General features: G+C 29.8%; 1 protein-coding gene across 6 annotated transcripts in view; it reads right to left on the bottom strand.

The window, feature by feature from the left end:
- Positions 1-21,288, bottom strand: part of LOC119829815 (mucin-5AC) — a 68,901-nt gene that overhangs the window by 47,326 nt on the left and 287 nt on the right. The window lies entirely within an intron of this gene.

Genomic DNA, 21,288 nt, shown 5'->3' with positions numbered 1-21,288 from the left:
TAACAAGATAAGATAAATCTTGCAAATCCATGCACTTTAAAACATTAAAAAACAATTGGCTCGACGTTGATACCCACGCGCGCTTGCTACTTTTGCTGATAATGTTCTGACAAAATGATAGATCGTGATACCTTACTGTTATACTTTCAATTGCCTTTATGCTGAGACAGAGCTTTTATAAAACAGATTATAAGTTTACTTGCTAGTTACCGCAACGATTTATCTTATAAGTAATGAATTAACGTGACTGTATTTTGGTGGCATTAACTTCTCTATATAGGTTATATGTTGCTTTTTTTTGTTATATTTGTTTGTCTTCTTAGTATACTATTAAGAAATTAAGTAAATAAGGCAAAAATTGTTAACCTTATATCAGAATAAAACAAAATATCTTTGCATTATCATAATTAATGAAGAAGTATATTATGACGATTATTTTTTCTCTTGGCTTTACAAACAATCTTATAAAGTAAGTATAAATTAAAGATCTAGATATGAAGATCTTATAAAGTAAGTATAAATTAAAGATCTAGATATGAAGAAGACAGTAATAAGTGTGACCTTTATCTTTAGTACGTATACTACAAAACAATAATTGTCTAAGTTACTTTGTCTACAAATATTCATAAAACCACACCCGTTTTAAAGCACTTGCAATTCGCAACATTTGTGATTGAAGGGTTAACCTTTAGTGTTCATTACATTCACTGTAAACACTGCAAAAGGATTTGAGTGTAATCAATAAGAGAATAAGGTATAATTTACCTAAAAATTGTTTAAAACGAAAGGCCTGAACAGTGCTGCGTACGACATTTTTAAATCATATAAATATAATGTTAAATCAAACAAAAATAACCTGTACCTAAATAAATATTTTTTTTGTTGTGACAACTTAAATCTTACCATAAACACAACCTATTCCAAAAAGCTTTTGACCTGGTTCATGGTTAAATCGGTTTACTCGTTGAACTCAAATCGATTTGTTCCTCTCGATTGTAAAGCCGATTGAGATGTAACAATTGCTTTAGTGACCCACAAATATTACGCAAAAAGTGGTCGCTGCACCAGTTTTCGCGTTACACCTGAAGTCAGTGCGATAATTTGACCCGAATAACGCAATCTTAATCGATTAATCGTTTAATTATTCATTTATTACTCTCCACACTCGATGTGATTAAAGTCATTTATTATACAAGGCGACAGTGGATATTGCCTAATTCGCTTTTAATTTATGGAGGACGTCAAAATAAGTAATTTTATAACATTTTAATAAAAATCAATTTAAATCTATATTTTTCTATTTTTGTTTTATTTTTTTTTTTTTAATATCGCTACATTTCTATATGCATAAGCCGCAGAGAAACTGAATTTTAAAGAAAGTGACGTTTGGTTTCAGTATAGTCACAGTTAATTATTAAACGCTTTACGTAAGGTTCACCATTACGCACAAGGAAACATAATATTATCTAATAGTATTTCTTAAATCTAATAAACTATATTATAATCGGTAGTTGTCGCGGAAGACAATGTAGAAAGTTATATGGGGCGTTATGCAGCTTTTACTTGCCCCACTAAATCGCTTCTCAAGGGATTCCGGATATATAAGTACTCTTCATTTATAAACTACTAGCTTTCCATGGGCAAGAGATATTTGACACTCTCCAGTCTTATAACTATTTCCACACGCACAAATCACCTCATAAAATTGCGCCGTTGCGACGTGAAAGAAAGACAAATAAAGACACTTTCGCATTTACAATACCTATTAGTAATAATTTTTCTGTTCATAAAAAATTATGTAAGAATTTTATATATTCAGAACAATAAAGAAATCAGTAATATATAAGTTAAAGGCTCATGTGTCGAAAACTTATTAAAAATGTTAGTTAAATTAAGCCAACTAGTTAGTGTTGAACAATTATCTATATTTGTAGTTAAAAGAAACTCATACTATATACGTGGCTTAATTGATTGTCTATAAACGGATTATTACAGCCCAACCTATCTTCATAAATATCTAGAATTCTTGAACTAGAAGCTAGTTCTAAAAATACGTGTATATAGACAAATTTAAAAATCAAATTGAAAGCCACTTCAAGGAAATAGACAAGTATATAAAAATAAGATTTGGATACATTTCTCTACGTGAACTCCATAATTAAAAATAAAATTCAAGACAGTTGCATATGGGAGAGTTGACAGTGGCATTGGCGAATAATGCTATAACTATGTTATGCAAATTCCTACCTAATTTGTACCGATATAGAGACTATTTCTCTGCCTAATAATAGTCAATTATGTAGATGTATGCATGGTAATAAATACTAAGAGGTCACGGTTGGGTTAAAAAGAGTGATTCTCGATTGGTTCTTGGCTAACTGGTGTTCGTATATCAATTTGTTTCCTTTTATAACGGTTCAATGAATAAAGAATTAAAGTCAAATAGTTAGAATCAAAGATAACTCTCAGAGTTTTATTAACATAAATAATTACGTTTTTTAATGATTTTATATAAAATTAGATAATGATATCTCTTGCCGAAGGGCCTGAATTTTTATATTCCTTCATTTCTTTTCACATACATAGAAATATATACGATATTAATCTAACTCGTACTGAAATACTAAATGAAAAAAATGCTAGCATTCAACTACACGGAAGTGAAATACGGTTTAAAAAAATAAAAACCAACATTTATATGCAGTAGTGCACAATAACTCGCAATAATGTGTCAGTCTACTTAAAAAGTCGACACATCAAGCCCTTTATATGGCCGCTTTCATCACACGTCCATACAAAATTCCACAATAAATGTAATAATATTTTTATGACATAGCGTAATAAGCGAGAAAAAACTAGTTCATTTACATTACCAAAATATTTACGGTTACGGTAAATTATAACGTTATATAATCTGTTTTCTCCGATGACAACTGCAATCCAAGATGGCCGAACAATGGCCACTTGGCGGGAAGAGTTATTAATAAGGTAATTAATCAGTCTCTCGTTTGATTACGCGAGCGGATGTGAACTGTAAATACAGGCCTAAGTAACACAATGCATTATTATATGCCACCATAGATGGTAGTTAGGAAATCCTTGGTATTTCAATGAATTAATATAATTTCCTTATTCAAACTTTTCTATACACACATAATTCTACCTAGTTGTGTTATCACTTTACGTAATTTTATCATAGATTACGAAAAAGTTTAATGTTGGTTAAAAACCATCTATATCTTTCGAGACATACTATGGGACTGTAAAAAGAAGGTATAACAAAATTTAATTTTATAATGTATAGTATGGTATATAGAATGAAATAAAATACAAAAAACTTAACCAACTTCCATCTAAAAATAAACTCATTGCCAGGATATTGACCACAAATAAGAATTGTCCTTAAAATGTATATTCACTAAATAAACATAGGGCAACGAACTGTCTTATTGCGATTTGCATTATATTTGTGTATACTGTAGGTAGAGGAAATTGTTCATATGTGATAAACAATTTTAAGTGAATCGTATTCCAAAACAATGATATGCAATTCTTTAATTATGTGATGTGTGAAGGTATACATAAAATCAAACACCGAATTATTTTGAAAAAAAAGTCTAGTTGCTTGTAGTGATAAATGTAGACCTAACAAAACATTTGCAAGTCATGCAAGCTTACGAAGAGCCGCTATTACGCGTAAACTTAAATGAAATCGAAAGTAATGACCGGGAATCACTTTCGTTGACGTTCACGTTATTTTCGTGCGATTCACCAAAACGGACTGGTATGGCGGGTTTTTGTAAAACTGGATATATAGAGTTCAACAACATTTAGAAATTATTGCATGTGTCATACCAGCTGTCTACGGGGTTTCTATTTTATTTATTTATTTAATTGGGTAATATTTTCTGATTGATTAATTAGATTCCATGCATTGGTTGTACAAAAATCCTTTTTTATGTTAATGATAAAACTTTTAACAAGTGAGTTACGTAGTTGAATATCAATTTTGAACTTGTCATGGTTTAAATAGAAAAAAAATATTCAACAAAACAAAAATTATTAAACAAACTTCTGTCTTTTTATTTTTGTACAATAGCGAGGCCACAATTGATAAATTGTGATGTCAAATCTATCTGTCTAATTTTAAGTGTAAATATTATAAAACTTCCTTACAAAATACGTTTTGAATTGATTAAGCCAACCGAAAAATAATTTTAATTTATTTACACTAAAAGAAATTTAATCTTTTTATCCTCACCTGCACAAAGCCCCTTTTCGTTTGATGATATCATTCCAGAGGGTCTATAAAGTCATTCACCCTGCCTCTTAATGGGTTTTTGGGTGTTGCATGTTGAAAAAATTAAACTCTTAAATCGTAAATATTATTATCGTAAATAATATTATTTAAAATCGAATAAGTCGTTTAAATATAAGAAAACAGACTTTATTTCCCTTTAAATATAAACAAGATTATATCAAATTATTTGCATAGCTTAGTCAACAGCATTAATCGTAACTGTTAATGGGTCGTATTGCAAAATATATTTCTATACTTTCAAGTACTTACCTCATCACAGCATAGGGCATGTATAATTTACTAAAGGTTTATTGGTATTACAATGTCTATACATTACGTTAATTTAGATAAACAACTGACAATACAAAACAAGATAGTGCTAATTTTAATAAGTATATAACAAATCGTCATTTGCATATATTTAATACTTAAGTTTTACATTGATATAACAAAACCCCTTCTTTTTAGTAAGATAGAGTAAAATTCCATTTCATAATTATAGTATGAATTATAAAGATTTCAAATTTGGTATAATAATTGATCTAAAATAAATTGTTGTAAGAGTATAACGAACATTGCAAAATAAACCCATCCATGGTATTTCGTTAATAAATTTATTACTTACTTAATTGATTTCCTTTTACAAAGTTGTTTAACACTATTGAATAAACTTGATAATTGAAATATACAGGAACTGGATGAAGATTTTTTATTTTTTTTTTGTTTTTTTTTATAAATTGTGTTATTTGGAAATTATATTTAAGTATTATTATTCGCCAATAGATGTAAGGAAGAGTCATAATAAATTGGGCCTACTCAAACGCCTCCTATTTGTTAAAAAAGTAAGTTTAAGTCGATAAAACACGAATATGACAGATCGATTTATCGCCCCCGAAACCCCTTATATTCTAAATTTCATGAAAATCTTTGGAGCCGATTCCGATATATATATATATATATATATATATATATATATATATACAAGAATTGCTCGTTTAAAGATATAAGATTTGCACTGACTCATCGAAATCCTTTTATACAAATATTAAATTGATAACCTCTTAATGCACATATCAAATAAATATTTCTACCTGGTATTTTGAAGACCTACTAAAAAATCTCCAAAGCTTTACCACATTGGAATTTTCCATCAATAATCATATGGATAAATTAAATTTTACATTACATTATCCTTTTATCTACTCAAGTGTTTGTTTGGCCAGTAGAGGACAACTGAACGTCATCATTGCGAGTGACTTGCAGGAACAGCGGCGTATGGAGAGTTTTCTTTTATCAATATTCTTATTTACCTTAATAAATCTGATATATTGCTCTTATATATATCAAACAGTTCGCCTACAAAAAATGTGATGTTATCTTCATATTTTAAATTATCTTTGAACATATAATAATGACAAAATAAACACATATTATATCATAGTACAACGCAAGGATCCAACCTTTAGCAGTCTTGACATTATAATAGTTTTTGCGACACATACTTATGTTGTTATGTCATATAAATATCCTGTTTGTTGTTTAAACATTAGTTACTCAATTATGTTCATAAAATACAATAGGTAATATACAACTAATAGATAATATACTTACAAACTTTCGCATTCATAATATTAGTAGGATTAGTAGGATTATTGGGGAGACATGTGCTCTGCATGAGGGAGTCGAGCATGCTTTGGCACGATTGGGCTAGCTTGCACCCCAGAAAATCGGCGTGAAATAGTTGCATGTAAATGTTACTGTATTTCATGTGAAGCCCATATCCTCATCCTTACCCTTCCATGTCCCATCCCTTCTCCATTCTGTCCATTCCCGTCTAACCTTTCCACATCCCATCTTATCTTTAATAGTCGGCCGTACATTTGCAGAGGCGTAAGGCCTCTACTAATAGCCTTACGCATGTGAAATTATTCATGGGCGGTGGGAGCGCTTACCATATTGCGACCCTCCAGCTCCCGCCCCGGTTATAACATAAAAAAAGATTTTAGAGAAATGATTTTTGATTTAGAAGAATTGAGGATGTAGCTTTTGAAATAAATAAATTTAATATTGAGTTTTATTGGCTTCATAGTTGTGTATAGAAATGGAAAAATAAAAATATTTCAAGGAGTTTAGATGTAGACAATCTACTTTTTAATTAATTATATTTGTACACATACTAACTACCTAAATATTTGTTAATTTCATAAGAAGTACTGAAGCATTGAAGCGTTATTTGTTATTAAAACATGCTCGCATATGAGTAATGAAGTACAATTTATGATTAGGAAAAGATATAAAATAATTACATCTCATTACTCGTAAGAATCAATGCTGTGTCCTGTAATCGATCTTATTGTTACACCGTTAAACATTATAATCGTTTGTCTACTGATCGCACGTGCTAAGTGTAGGGTTGCTAATTATATATTTTTTCAAGCATAGATATAAAACTCTTTCGTTTTAATAATATTATATGGAACACATAAATTCACATATTTATATTAGATAAAATCAATTCTATTTTTTGTGTGTTCAAGAAATTGAATGTTTAATCGAGAACGCACAATTTATATATTTTTTACGAATAGATCTTTGCTAAGAAATCAAGACGACAATTCTCAAAAATGACATCAAAGATGTTATTTCCTTATTTTGTATTGGAGTTAAACCGATATACATCCTATCAGATTGTTATAAAATTAATGATCACTTGGCAGCCCTATCTCCGTACGTTCACTTGTAATTGCGTGATTAGAGAAATATGTGATATACACGCGAAACCGAGGTTTCCGTCAATATCACACACCTGCAAGATATGCCTGTCGTTAAAAAGTTTAATTAGCAGCTCTTTAGAAATTAATCATTCTCGCATTTATCGAGCTCAATGACATTTAACTTATAGATAATCCTGGTATTATTTTAATTGAAGATAATGATTACCGTTAATGTTCATGATTCATTTTAAGAAAATGTTTTCCTTATGCTTAGACTCTTATATTAGGTATACTGTTTCAAATAACCATGCAAAAAGATAGTACAGCTTGACTCAGTGCATTATAGATTCGGATGCACAATTTAAGTCAACAACAGCAGGCATAATATTGGGAATCTCGTCCAATTCAAGAATCTTCATTACAAAAGGAAAACCCAATCGCTATCTCGAAGGAAATCGCCTTTCAATGTACTTTAATTGCTAACCATAGCGACAAAAAATACTTAATTCGTAGTGGATGAAAGGAAGTCATTCATATGTCCACATTAAATTACTGTTGAAACAAGTTTATAGCATGTAGACATTGCAATGCGCTTTACATGCCTCACTGGAATACTGCAATAATGTATTCAATATTAGTGGATTTACTTAATAAAACGCAGATATGTTTACATTGTCTGAGGCGTAACAAATAATTAAAAATCTTATAATTTAATTCATATATTTAAGGTTAACTCATGTTTGTTTTAGCTATTAAATATATTGCACAAAGCTTGAATCTTTAATAAACGGAAAGGAATCAGTAATCCAATAAAATAGTAAACTACCAATTGTTACACTAAATAGTTCCTCAAGTGAAGCTTTAATTGCTCACTGTAACATTTAACATCCACATAATTAAATCATGAATTCAAACAATTAAACTCATGTATAATCCATGCCAATGAGACTAAAAAATATATCATCTCAATTGTCTACCATTAGATAAACAGGGAAATAAAATGAAAAAACAGGAAGCCATAGTTGTACCCAGATTCAGAGAGTCGGAAGATAGACAATACGATAGATAATCGCTGGTGAGAAATGCATTGAAGTATAGTTACATGTGCAAACCGATCGGGAACTTCATTTCACGCTTTTTACAATCATAATGTGATAATGAAAGGATGTGTTTATCGTAATTATGTTTTTATGATACGAGAACACTCATTCTGTGGAATACTTTTACTCTCGTATGTAAATTTCCTATGTTACGCCATTTATGATACAAAAACACAATAGGCAATCATCGATTAATAAATGAAGTATGACAGATTGTATCTTTAAGTCTTGACGTATCTGTATTCTATCCATAGGTTTAAATCTTATGTAATGTATTCTGTATTCGAAAACGTCTCAATTATATCTAAATTCTACATATTAAAATAGTCATAACTGAAATAATTTTCATGACATATTATATGTATCCATTGTATATTTAACACTGTTAAATTTGTATTTGACAATAGAATAACAAATGGGATATGCTTATATGCAAATAGCAATGTTGTTAACAAATAAAAATCATTGAAAGAAGAATTAATGAATATCATCATATAACGGTTTGTTTTCGAATTTCAGAAAGTGGCTTTGAAAATAGTTTTATACTCGTAAACCGTTTGACACTATCACTATTCTGATTCCAAAAATAGACAAACAACGACTGTCTGATGCCTCTCTACTTTCTTAAACCTACGAATTCCGTAACGTTACAAGCTGATCAAGTCAATAGCGAACAGATGAAAAACCCGTATCAATTAGTAGGATTATAAAAATTTATATCTTAGTATCGATTAACATAATCACAACCATAAATAACTCGAGTTCACAGAATCACAAAAATCCAAAACCAATGTTTAGTAACCGCAAACTTGTCCTCAGATATTGTAAAGGAATTCAAATTTTTGTCTAGTTAATATGCATGCTTGTGCAAACGATGATGTCACAGAAGCTGACACCTTCTTCGTATCGACCTTGGCCCCTAAATCTGAGAAGACGACCATCTTGTCAGGTACCAACCTTATGTAGATGGCAATTATAAATGGGCTGACCATATATAACCAAGGATATAGAATCATTTGCATTTAACTAATTAATTGGTAACTTTTACTTTTGAAAATTAAAATTATTAGAAGTGAATTAGTTTATTCCTTAAAAACTCTTTTAAAATAACGATAATGCCATAGGGAATCACACAACATGCATTTAAAACTAACTTGATATTAGATGATATTATATTTACAGTATTTTTATTTTCAACGATATTTATAAAGTTTTTTCATTAATCAACAACATATTTTTTAGTTTTACACAGCTGACTAGATCATTAATTCTCTCCTTTTTTGTCCCAAACTTGATTTATCACAAAAAATGGGAAACGTAAGCGTTCGTGAATAGATATGACCTCTGTCAAGAATGTATACTTAGTAGTTATTTAAAAGTAACTTGACACATTCTGGTGTAAATCATATGCTGATGTAGGTGTTAACTACAAGATATAGCTATCATATATGATCTGAACATTTGTTATTGGGTAACAGTTGGGCTAATAGCTTGCAAACAATACTGAATGTGTAATGTACCTATGTTTGTATTTATATGAATGTGGTTAAAGCCTTGAAACAATTATCTCTTTGAATGTTTTGCGAAAAATGAATCTTGAATCTTGTTTTGAAGATTATGGGGACGTAGTAATGAGTTCTAGAATTTCGCTATCTACTTATTTTAATTAAAATCCATTATCTTATATTTTATATTTATTTTTGCGATATTATGTTATAAAAATTATCTACTACATTTCAGTCAGTTTTGTTGTGGTAATCTTACCTTGTAGATGATAAATTATTAATTTAAGTAAAATTACTTCTTCGATTGCACTATTTTCAATTTTAACTAAACGCTTTCCAGGCTAAAGCTATCTAACATTTCATCAATATTCGTTCACTCATTACCCACAACAACCAACCAACACCACCGTGATAAATCTTAAAACTTTAACACGATTAATACCAAATATCATAGCATATATTTTTATTAAAACAGGATTAACTCTGGTTTAATATATTATAATTAAGATTAGGATGAACACAAAATCATTAATCTTGCTATGACCGCGTTAAACCAGACACCTTGCACAAACATATGAACGGTGTTGTCATTCTTTCATACCATAACGCAATCCATTGACAAATTATTATAATCAAACAGAGTCTCTCATTTTTTATTTTGCAGCAAAGGCGAAATGGGTACCCACTTTGTAAAATTCCTTTTTCAAACTATATTTTTTAAGGTCAATCTAAACATTACAATAATAATAAATTAACAAAATAGGTCACCGAGGCGAGCTAAGAAACATTAAATAGGTATAGTTTTACATTAAAAGATAGTTTTAGATATGTATCGTTAGTGGTAAAATATTACATGGTTGGTCTCTCAATTAATTCTCCCATTAATCATTAAGACATGAAAAGGACAATGACACAAAATGCGGTTATAAAACTGTAATTTTATAGCATTTTCGTGCATAGATCAATAAACCCAAACGCAACCATAAAAGATGACAAATAATAGGTACAAAAACTCGAATAAATTATTGGTATGATGTCACATACTGTTTTTCCCCAGTATATGAGTGGTTGAACTACACCAGCTTTAAAAAGTTTTACAACTGTTGTCTTAATTCATCCATGTAAACAAGATAATATTGCCCTGCTTTGATGAAATATAAACATATTATAATCATACATAGGTACTGAATTAATTTCAACTACGATTTAATTACTATTACAGTAGTTTATATTTGCAAAAACAAACCCAATACAAGAAAAGAAAATGCTACGAAAACTGTTAACAATCACCGTCTTTCATAACAAAAATGTAGCCGCCTTAATAACGTCTTCCAACGTTAATCTAAACATGAATTAAACCATTAACCTTTCGCCTGAGAAAATGTGCCAACAGTTGAGTTACAAAATAAACTCATTTATGTGTGAGTACCGAGTACAGCAGTGAGTACAATGAACACAAAATTGAAGGTTTGTGACGTGAGAAAGAACTCTGTGTATCCTCTGCACCCAACCTTCCTTGCTATTGTGATTTTTAATGATGATATTGCTGATTACGTACCTGAAACAAGAAAAACAAATTTAATTATAGAGTTATTAAATATTTTTTCGTCATTTCTATAGTTCGGCATTCCAAATGACAGCACAGATAAAGAAATACCGCGAAAAAATACAACTTTTGCACAGATAAAATATTATAGAGCATTCACAATTTACAGTATCAATATTTCAAAATAGTTTTACAATTTAAAAGCATCTCGATATCAATAACAATGTATCTTGAGGGATGTTATGTTATACGACGTAAATCACTAATTTATCAAGATTTACTGTAATTCCACCCGGGGCTTATTATAATTTTACTTTCATTTGCTCTTAACCGCAATAACTTATATGCGTTTGTATAGTCATTATTTACGGGTCGTTCCAACATTCAAAAATATCATCTGTCTAGGCTTAACAATCTGTATTCTTACAAAATTTTTCATTATTTTCTATATCAAAGAGTAATACTGGTTATCAAAGACCAAAATTAATCGAATTTCTTATTCGCGTTAAACAAAATCAATTTTATTTATAAATGGCACGTGAGAAACAACTTTCTTTTCTTTGTTTATAAATTGTATTGCATTTCATATGCATTCAAACAAAGTAACATAAGTAATTCATATCTTTATATTACATCAGTATCACTCAGCCTTCATTTACTCTCGAAAATGATGAAGATTATTATAAATCTGCATATTCCCACAAAGTCTTCAATGCTGTTTACAAATAGACATAGTCTGTGAGAAGTGGAAGCACTCGCAATCACGCTGTGGTAACTATAGTCTAATTGATTACTCACTTTCAGTAGCCTGGTTTCCACTTAAATATAATTTAATACGTATTGACTTACGATTTCGATATACATTACTTTAATAACATCCGTTTTTTCTAATATTTAGGTATTTTCAGGCCATACATATATAGACATTATTTTTAAATTTAGCTTCCATTAATAAATAACTGGCCACCCCATTTAGACAAATAATTATATATATAGGTATATAATAAAAAATAACTGGAATAAATATTTCCTTTAAGTTCGAAAATATTTATCTATCATCACAATGACGAATTTTAATACCTTATTAAGAATTCACTTCCTCTGCAAAAAATATTAAACCGGTCTGTTTCTAATATATACACTTAAATAAAAAAAATATGATCCTAATTTTTTCTTAACAAACCTGATTTCACATAACTTCAAGTATTATGTTATATAGGCTATTATGTAAATAATATCATTACAATGACACATCAATAACAGCTTATTATGTCTCATCGTTTAACCTATAAATTGTGAATAATGTATGTTTTATTCCGCTTCAATTTTCATAATAGTGGGGAAATACAAAAATCCAATGTCATGCCAAATTGACATACACTTTTAAAATATCTACGGAGTGTTGTATACCATGTCCTTCTGTCTTACAGAATATTGCGAATAAATGATTCTTTAATCAGAGCAAATTGCTTAAAGTGTGACATCCAAAAAGTATTTCATAGGTTTTCTAGCATTCGCCGAACAAAACATAAAATAAAGGCAAGCTCACAATTATGCAACGTTATTTTAACGTACGATCTGCAAGTAATGAAGTCTTGAATTCGTTTTAATTTCTCCTTTCATATTTTGGATTTATCGATCGGTTATGTTAAGCGTAACTTTAACACAACCATGCCATGTCAGGTAGAAATCGCGTTTCGCCAACATTTCGTATGTATCGGAGAAATGGACTTTCGCATCTCAACAAATTACGCAATCTGATTATCGTAAACGTTCACTAGCTTAAGATGACCCATGTTTTGGAGTTGCAATAATGAATGCAGAGTTCTCAATTGAGTGGACTATGAGTGGAATTTATTGGACGCGGAAAATGTAACCAATAATAAATATTAAATAGTTTTATTTAAATGAAACACGGAGATCCATATCAAATAAGTTCATCTCTAATATACATATTTAATACAAATTCCATATAAATATATTGAATAAGTCTCATTACACTAGTTTGGCAAACGGAGATCATACCCAGTATTAAACAAAGCTTTTATTTAGTCTATAAGATTTTGTGTCCAAACAAAAAATGTTTATAATTTTTACTTAAAATTACATATAAAATTTATTGTTACAAAAACTCGATAAAAAATAACGAATAGATACATCATATTATGCAAGTATAAAAAAAGTATAGGTCATAATGTTAAAAGACACGTTAAAATTATAATTAACGGTTATCATTGATGACTTTTGTTTTGATGTAATCTCACCAATTTCCTATGTTATGTAAAAGAAAGTTATGACAAAATTGTAAAACCATGCCGTTCACTAGATGGGATTTGTAATAATCATTCGATTTAATAAGCAAATGAGTGTATATTTTTATAACTTATTTAATAAAGAAAGTTAAAGAGACGACTTTTTACTATGAACCTTAATAGATAAAAAAATAAGGTCATTAACACGCGACTTAAAATCCTAGTTCATTTTTGGTTTATAATGCTGTTCTTTGATAGCTTTGGTTAGTATAGTATTTTATTATCTGTGCTTTAGCCTTACTGCCTGTCTGAACTTATCTTTTTCCTTCCCACCATTAAAATCATTAAAAAAAACTTATTTATAAACAATTAATTCTTGCGTACAATTCAAACAGAAGCGTGGTCACGGGCAGTATTTCAAAAAGAAAATTTATTACGCTTTCCTTTAATCAAAAGGAAGTACAAAAAACAAAGAGGTGCAGCAATCAAACTGTCTTGCTATGCAGAAATGAGAGCTGACGCACACATACAAACTAATTACACATATGTAACATTCTCCAATGAATGTGTGACTCCGGCGCAGTTTTCACTCGCTACGAAGTGGAAGTATTAGCAGTGGCTGATATTGGACTTTATGATATTATTAACGACGGAAACTTTTTTATTTAAACAGTTTTACACTTTCAGTTTCAATGTTTTTGTAACAACTAGCCCATCCGGTTGTGGATGTAGAAAAGGCAATATCTTATAATATTTTGTCGATGTATAATGTCGGATGATATTATCTTACAATCCTAATTTTATGCTTGGTTACACCTCACTGATTTTTTTCTACGAATTTGAGCAATTTTATGTCTTATTTTTCATGCTCAATATATAGCACAAAATAACTGTCATCATGGCCCTTTTTTATGCACACCTAATAGTAATCTTTTTTTTTCGGTGGCTATTTGAAACATGTATCAAAATTTTATACAGCTATTATATACAGTGTAGGTACATGTGTACCGTCTGCGCAATCGGATAAAGTCTCAAAATAGTGCTAATTAAATGTTAAGGACATCTACTTGATTCGCTAATCGTGGACTTCGATAATTTCACCGTTACTCAAAAAATGCGCTATGTAAAAAAAATAATTTTCAAAAATCTACAATATCTCCAAATTCCGAACTCTGAACAAAAAAAAATTCAAATATATGTCACGCTTAGAAATGCTGTTGAATAACTCACCTTTTCAAATCATCCACGGACATCTAAAGCGTAAAAGTGAAGTTACAAAACTATAAAACCAATATAATTAGCATAGCATCGGACTGGATATGGTTGTAGGCAAAAAGTCTCCAAGAGAATTTGCCAAAACAGCACCTCAGTTACGTCACTGACCGCCTAATGACCAGTTACAAACAATGAACACGAAGAAAGTGCACCCACTATTCATGACCGTGAAAGTCAGTTAAAACAATGAAAAAACTCATTCCGTAATCCGCGTTGCGTAAGTTAACGATAAAAGCAATTAGCTCGATGCAACTGGTCGGCTCCACTCTGATTAAAGATTTTGTAAACAACTTTATTGCTCGGTGATTACAGTTAAGAAAACTAAAAAAACATGATATCATGGTTGAATCAAACATTGTCTCACTTGCTTTTATACATAATATATGGAAGGAAATATTTAATCTTGGTGATCCTAATCACAATAATAAGATATAAATATAATGTTGTCACCCATCATTGATAAGTCTAAAAAGCTTAAACTAAATCTCTCGGATTAAAGTGCGTCAAAATCGAATCTAAAGGATAGGAAGGTCGGTTACATACAAACATAAAGGTTATATTTATAAAAGCGTGATAAAAATGGGAATACTTTGTATTACAGCAGATTTAATTAGAATAAGAATAATCGTAGTTTCTTTATTAACTTTGTTATGTCTGATGACAAATATGGAGTATTAAATTAACATTTCATGCGTAATAAAATAAATCAAATATTTACAACGACTTAAAAATTAACCATAAGCGTTTCCAAAGCTACACATATAAAAATATTTTTGACGATTTATCGAATTGTGATTGCGCAGCTATGTTGAATTTTATATCAAAAGTTTTGTTGCAATCTTCCATAATTTAAAATATCCTTCGACTGTCACTCCGTGGTTATAATACAAAAACGTTTTCCTATTTCATTATCATACCCAGCAAATTGACAAATCCTTTCTAAATTATTTCGAAAATACTAAAGAACACCATAAATTTTCTTCAAAATATACATACGCCCACGTTATTACAGCCTTGTAGTTTGACGTTAATGCCTACAATTGTGTAAACTTCGACCTATTATATAAGATTGATATTAACTAAATCAACGGTGACCCATTGAATTATTGTTATTAGTATGTTAAGACACATTAGGAGTCGTTTGTGACTTGTAAATTAATGATTCAATATCAACATAATCTGATAATCCAGGTTAAGCCGAAAGCGAAGAGTATGTCAATCAAATTTATATTTAAATTCAATATTACAATGTCACTGCTTGAATGATTTTTTTTAATTGTTAACGTGAAACATTTTATATTCTCTTAAGGGAGTTAATGATATTGTAGTTCTTTCTTTCTTTTCTTTTCTTGTGTAAAATATTAGTCAATATGCATTAATTAATACACATAATAATATTTGCAGTATATTTGATTCTCAAATTGAATTTGATAATGTATTCAGAGATATATGTGCTCTTCATTTAAAAACTCATAAATTTCATTTTATTTTTAATTCCTATTATGATATGAAGACATATTATCAGTGATAGATATGAAAGAATACCGTCATATTTTACGGTTTCACTGAAGAAGTTTTGTATTAAATACATATAGCTGATAATATGTACATAAAAATACACATTTATATTTATTTATTACCGCTTTTATGTTAGTCAAGGTTTAACAACTAAAGCATTATAATCACATTATAAAATAATCAGCTACTGTATTTGAAGCAGCTTAATTAGAATGTAAATTATAATAATTCAAAGCAATTGTAATTTATGCAAGAAAATTGTTAAATTATTATGAATATAAGCAGTATTCGCTGGTCTATTTGTTTACGATTAATTTTAATAAGGTGAAGAATAAATTACAACGACCGTTTATTCCAAAATTGTATATACATGTTATAGATATGGCATAACCGGTCAAAACCAATTTTGACTGATTTTTGTATTGTATAAAATTTGAACCGAAAAGAGTTATCGGTCTGGGAAGACATCCTAAACATTTTATACTTATTATTAGCCTAGATCGTAGGCAATTACACAGCTATTATCCTACTAATATTATATCCTTCCTACTAATATCATAAATGCGAAAGTTTGCAAGGATGTGTGTGTGTGTGTGTGTGTTTGTTACTCTTTCAGGCAAAAACTACTAAACTGATTGCAATGAACTTTTTGAATTTGTTACGTAGAGAGCTGAACAACTGGAATAACATATAGGCAACTTTTATCCCGATATTCCTACGGGATACGGACGTACGCGGATGAAACCGCGGGGCGCAGCTAGTTAAAAATAAATATAAGCATCAGAAAAATTGCATACTAAAACATAACTAAAAGATATCCTTGGAGGTTAATTAAGCGCTTTTGAAATAATCAATAAGGTAGTTTAAGTATTGAACACTTATATTTAGTTTCGTCACGAATACCTAGATCTTTTGTTCTAAGACCTAACTGACAGCGGACGCGGACAGAATATATAATGTTCTTGTGAAATAGTAAAGCCTTGGCCGAGATTTTTCATTAGTTATGCTACAATACCAATTATTCGTAAATAATATCTCTAAAAATATATCGATATCTTACGCACAAACGATTATTTTATATTATATATAGAGCAAATCTTTGTAGAACCATAATGTACCCAAATATAATTTTATAATATATTATCATCTATTGGCATTTATATTGTTCTTTGTTCTATGTCATTTTTTCGAAACAAATATGGTAGAAGTCATCGTAAGAAATTCAATTAATATGATATTAAACATAGGTAGGCACAAGACATAAGTAACAAAAATTTATCAAAAAAAGTTTTTAATAGAAATCCTAAACTTTTTTTTTTGTTTTCTAATAATCTGGAATATGTTACTGGTTACTGAAAAGAGAATTACATTTAAATAGTGATTAGATGACTACACAAACGAAAAGGTTATAGAATATTATGTTATTCCTTCAGATACATAATAATTTTCGTGGAATCTAATTTCTGTGTACCTATGAATAATTTGATTAATGCATTCTGATACTTGCTTCTTTTGTTGTTTTTATTTTTCTGAAAGGTGCTTGCAAGGTACGTAAGTATGATATACGCTTTACTTCATTGAACATAATTTGAAATCCAGGTCTATTTAAAGAGTACATGAAAGGGAAAGGACACTATATTTAACGATAATAACAAAAATCATAGAAAGCGTTCACGCGCACGAGCCACGATTTCGATTCACATTCAAATTGAAAAACCGTTTGCATAACAATAACGGCTTACAAATGACCCGTTTGTGGAGTAACTGTTGACATATTGTTAGCTTTGTTGTAGATATCCGTATCGATACCGATAACCGTGACTTAACCGAATATCCGGAAAAAATGCAAACGCACACATCTTATTTAAAAAAATTTAGACTGCAAAGTGATCGTATTTAATGTTTGGTATCGTAGAACAGTGGCAAGGACAGACTTTAATAGAAAAATAGGGGGTACAATACCGAAAGAAAGTGCATAAAATGAATCGAATTTTAAATTTATCTTATACTTAAACACCGCTCCATAGAGCGAAGAAAACTTCGAGAGGAAACGGGCATGTCCTAGAAACAAAAAGTTCGACGACGTGTCACCTGCCAACCCGTAGTAGATTATGGCCTAAACCCCGGCCCAGTGTCCCTGCAGTGTTAACATATTTAAGGGCTAATGGTAATGACGATCTTAGGACTGCTTCGTTCATACGTCGATATTTTATAATGTGGATATGATTACAGTTTTACTTCAAAAGAATCATAACAAGCTCAATACATCTAATACCATCTCATTCTGGTAATGATATTGAACGTAATGACACATAGAACAACATTTTATGTTAATTTAAAGCACACACGCCTAAATGCTACAAAAATCTCGTCCTAATTCTATGAGACATAATACATATTCATAGACATAGACATAGACTGGAAACAAGAATAGAAAACAAAAGTGTTCAAACATATGATTAGAAATATTTCTGCCTGAATTATATTCAGTCTAGTATATGTTTTATTTAAAATAATTATATAATATAGTACAACATTTTGACTTTACTCGTAATATCTAGCATATCTTATCTTATCTTATACCTTCATCGACCTAGCTAGGAATTTTTTTTAGAAAATGTCATATTCGTGTTTTATTCGTGTTTTTTTTTCCTGACATCTATTGGTGAATAATAATACTATTTTGCTTCGTAGATAGCTGGACAACTGAAATAACACATCGGCACTTTTTATACCGATATTCCTACGGGATACGGACTTACGCGGTTTCAACCACGGATCACAGCTAGTTTTATTAAGATTCTAGATGACCCGATATAAATTTGCTTAATACTAGCGGCAAGTCTGTCTACCGGCTCTGTCTGTGTACGGATGCGTTATACTGGTACATCTGGTACATAAGAAAACTGCCATGGTTCACCTTAATATGTTCTGCAATTTGGTGTTATCGACTAAAAATTAGCTGCACATGTACATGCATGAAAACATCCAAACTTTAGAATTTATAAGAATTTATATATATTATTTATATCATTGCTTAAATATACGCATTACTAAATAACCTCACATATCGACCTCATCAAAATCCTCAAAAATCACATACAAATGAAATCTAAGTCATCACTCCAACTACATAATACCACTTAATTAGCATTCAACCTGCGAGAAGGCGCGGCCTACTAGTTTATTTAGTAATATTAATTAAATATTATAAAGATGCATGAATATCATCCATCATCCAGCAATATTATGACTATACCACAAACATCGCGCAATGACCTAAAGACATTTACGAGATGTGTAATGACTCGCTTTGCGAATGTTTATATATTTCGATAACTGAATAAAATTATCACTTTGGAAAATATTACACACTCACTCTGTTTTTTCTTTATAAACAAATTAAAATTGAAATAATTTATAATTTAAGGGAAGTAAATTATAAATTAATTTAATTGAATAGGAAATCAGGAATTATTGAATAAATGCTCCTTTGCTTAATCTACTACATATAGAGTCCAACGTCAATTAATATTTCAAAATAGGTGGATGTTTTATACGACATTGTCAGCTTAGCCGGTACCTTTCCATGATACCAGTAATTTTACGAAATACAACTTGAATAATATAACCATTTAGTTAAAATACGGTCCCAATGAAGTTAATAAAAAAGTAAATATAATCAAACCAAGCAAATCAGTTAGATTGTATAAGTTATATCACATTCTATAATTTAAACGATATAACAACAAATTAGAAAAAAATTCCTGCCATTGGGACTTTTTTTTAATTAACTTTAAAATATGAAATCGATTATATATTTTATAGGCAACACACGTCACTGTTTCGAACAAAAATTAGTTAAATGTGAAACAATAATTACACTCTCTGTCAACATCGACATAAGCACGTTAATCCACATATAAGTACTATTTCCCAAAATAGACGTGGATATTATAGGCAGTTAACGCACCAATGTTACCCAACACCAATTTCAATGTCTGACCGCTTGCAATAGAACAATTAACGTGCGTGTTTCAAAATACTTTGGCTAATTAATCGCATGAGAACACCAAGGTGTTTTGCCGTGATTTTTCCCATAACTATCATTGTGCGACCATAGAATGAAAGCGACATTAATTTATGGGATAAGTGAATTTAATTGGGTTTTGTCTAGCGTGGCATTAGTAAAAATTCTTAATTAAAACTGTCCCTTTCTCCTATGACTTCCATTGTGCAATATCATTTGCTTTTATAGCTCTATTAATACCATTTTATCATTGTCTAAAATACTAATTAAGAAATAACATATTACACTGCCTTTTAAGTAAAAATAAATTTTACTGCTTTTAAAAAGGAATTATCCAAACGAAAGCACGCGCAAACAAATCACAGAAAAAGTTCGATATCAATAAAAATACAAAAATAAATAACGAGTTTAGAAAATATTGTTTCATTACAAAACAGCATTTCTATTTCGGCGTTCTTGTAGTATCACTGTGGTTCAAGTTAAGACAATTTTTAATAAACAAAAGATGCATACATTTGCATGAAACAACTGTGAACTTTTGCACAGAGGTGTTGTAACGGAATGATTCGGTAAAATATAATTAAAACATCTAAACTTCGCTAGACAAATTACGCAAGAGTGAAAGAAAGTACATTGTTGACATAAGAAATTCGACCTGTCGCGTATAATTATGTTTGATTATAAAATAGAAACAAAAAATTTCTTATTAAACATTTATTTTAATCTTTTATCGTGCGCGTTTAAATTAAACTATCTAAGTTATATAAGTCTTTCGTTTTTATTCATATATAATATTATTCTTAAATTTTTAGGAGCAAAAAAATACAAATACTTCGTATGCATAAAAATTTAAATAACGGATAAATTAAAATGCGCATTCATACAAAAATACCTATCAATCAAATTGATTTATCATGCGTGATATACTAATAACAACATTTAACTTTCCCTGATCGATCTATTAATTTGTTTCCGCAGCCTTTGAACATCAACGTTTCTTACAATCAAAACGTTGATTTAATTTTATTTCATTGTTTATCTAAGTTTT

The sequence above is a fragment of the Zerene cesonia genome, chromosome 10, assembly GCF_012273895.1.
Source record: "Zerene cesonia ecotype Mississippi chromosome 10, Zerene_cesonia_1.1, whole genome shotgun sequence".
In the NCBI taxonomy this organism is placed as follows: Eukaryota; Metazoa; Arthropoda; class Insecta; order Lepidoptera; family Pieridae; genus Zerene; species Zerene cesonia.
Note: the sequence above shows the minus strand (reverse complement) of the source record. Positions and strands in the feature narration are given on the sequence as shown.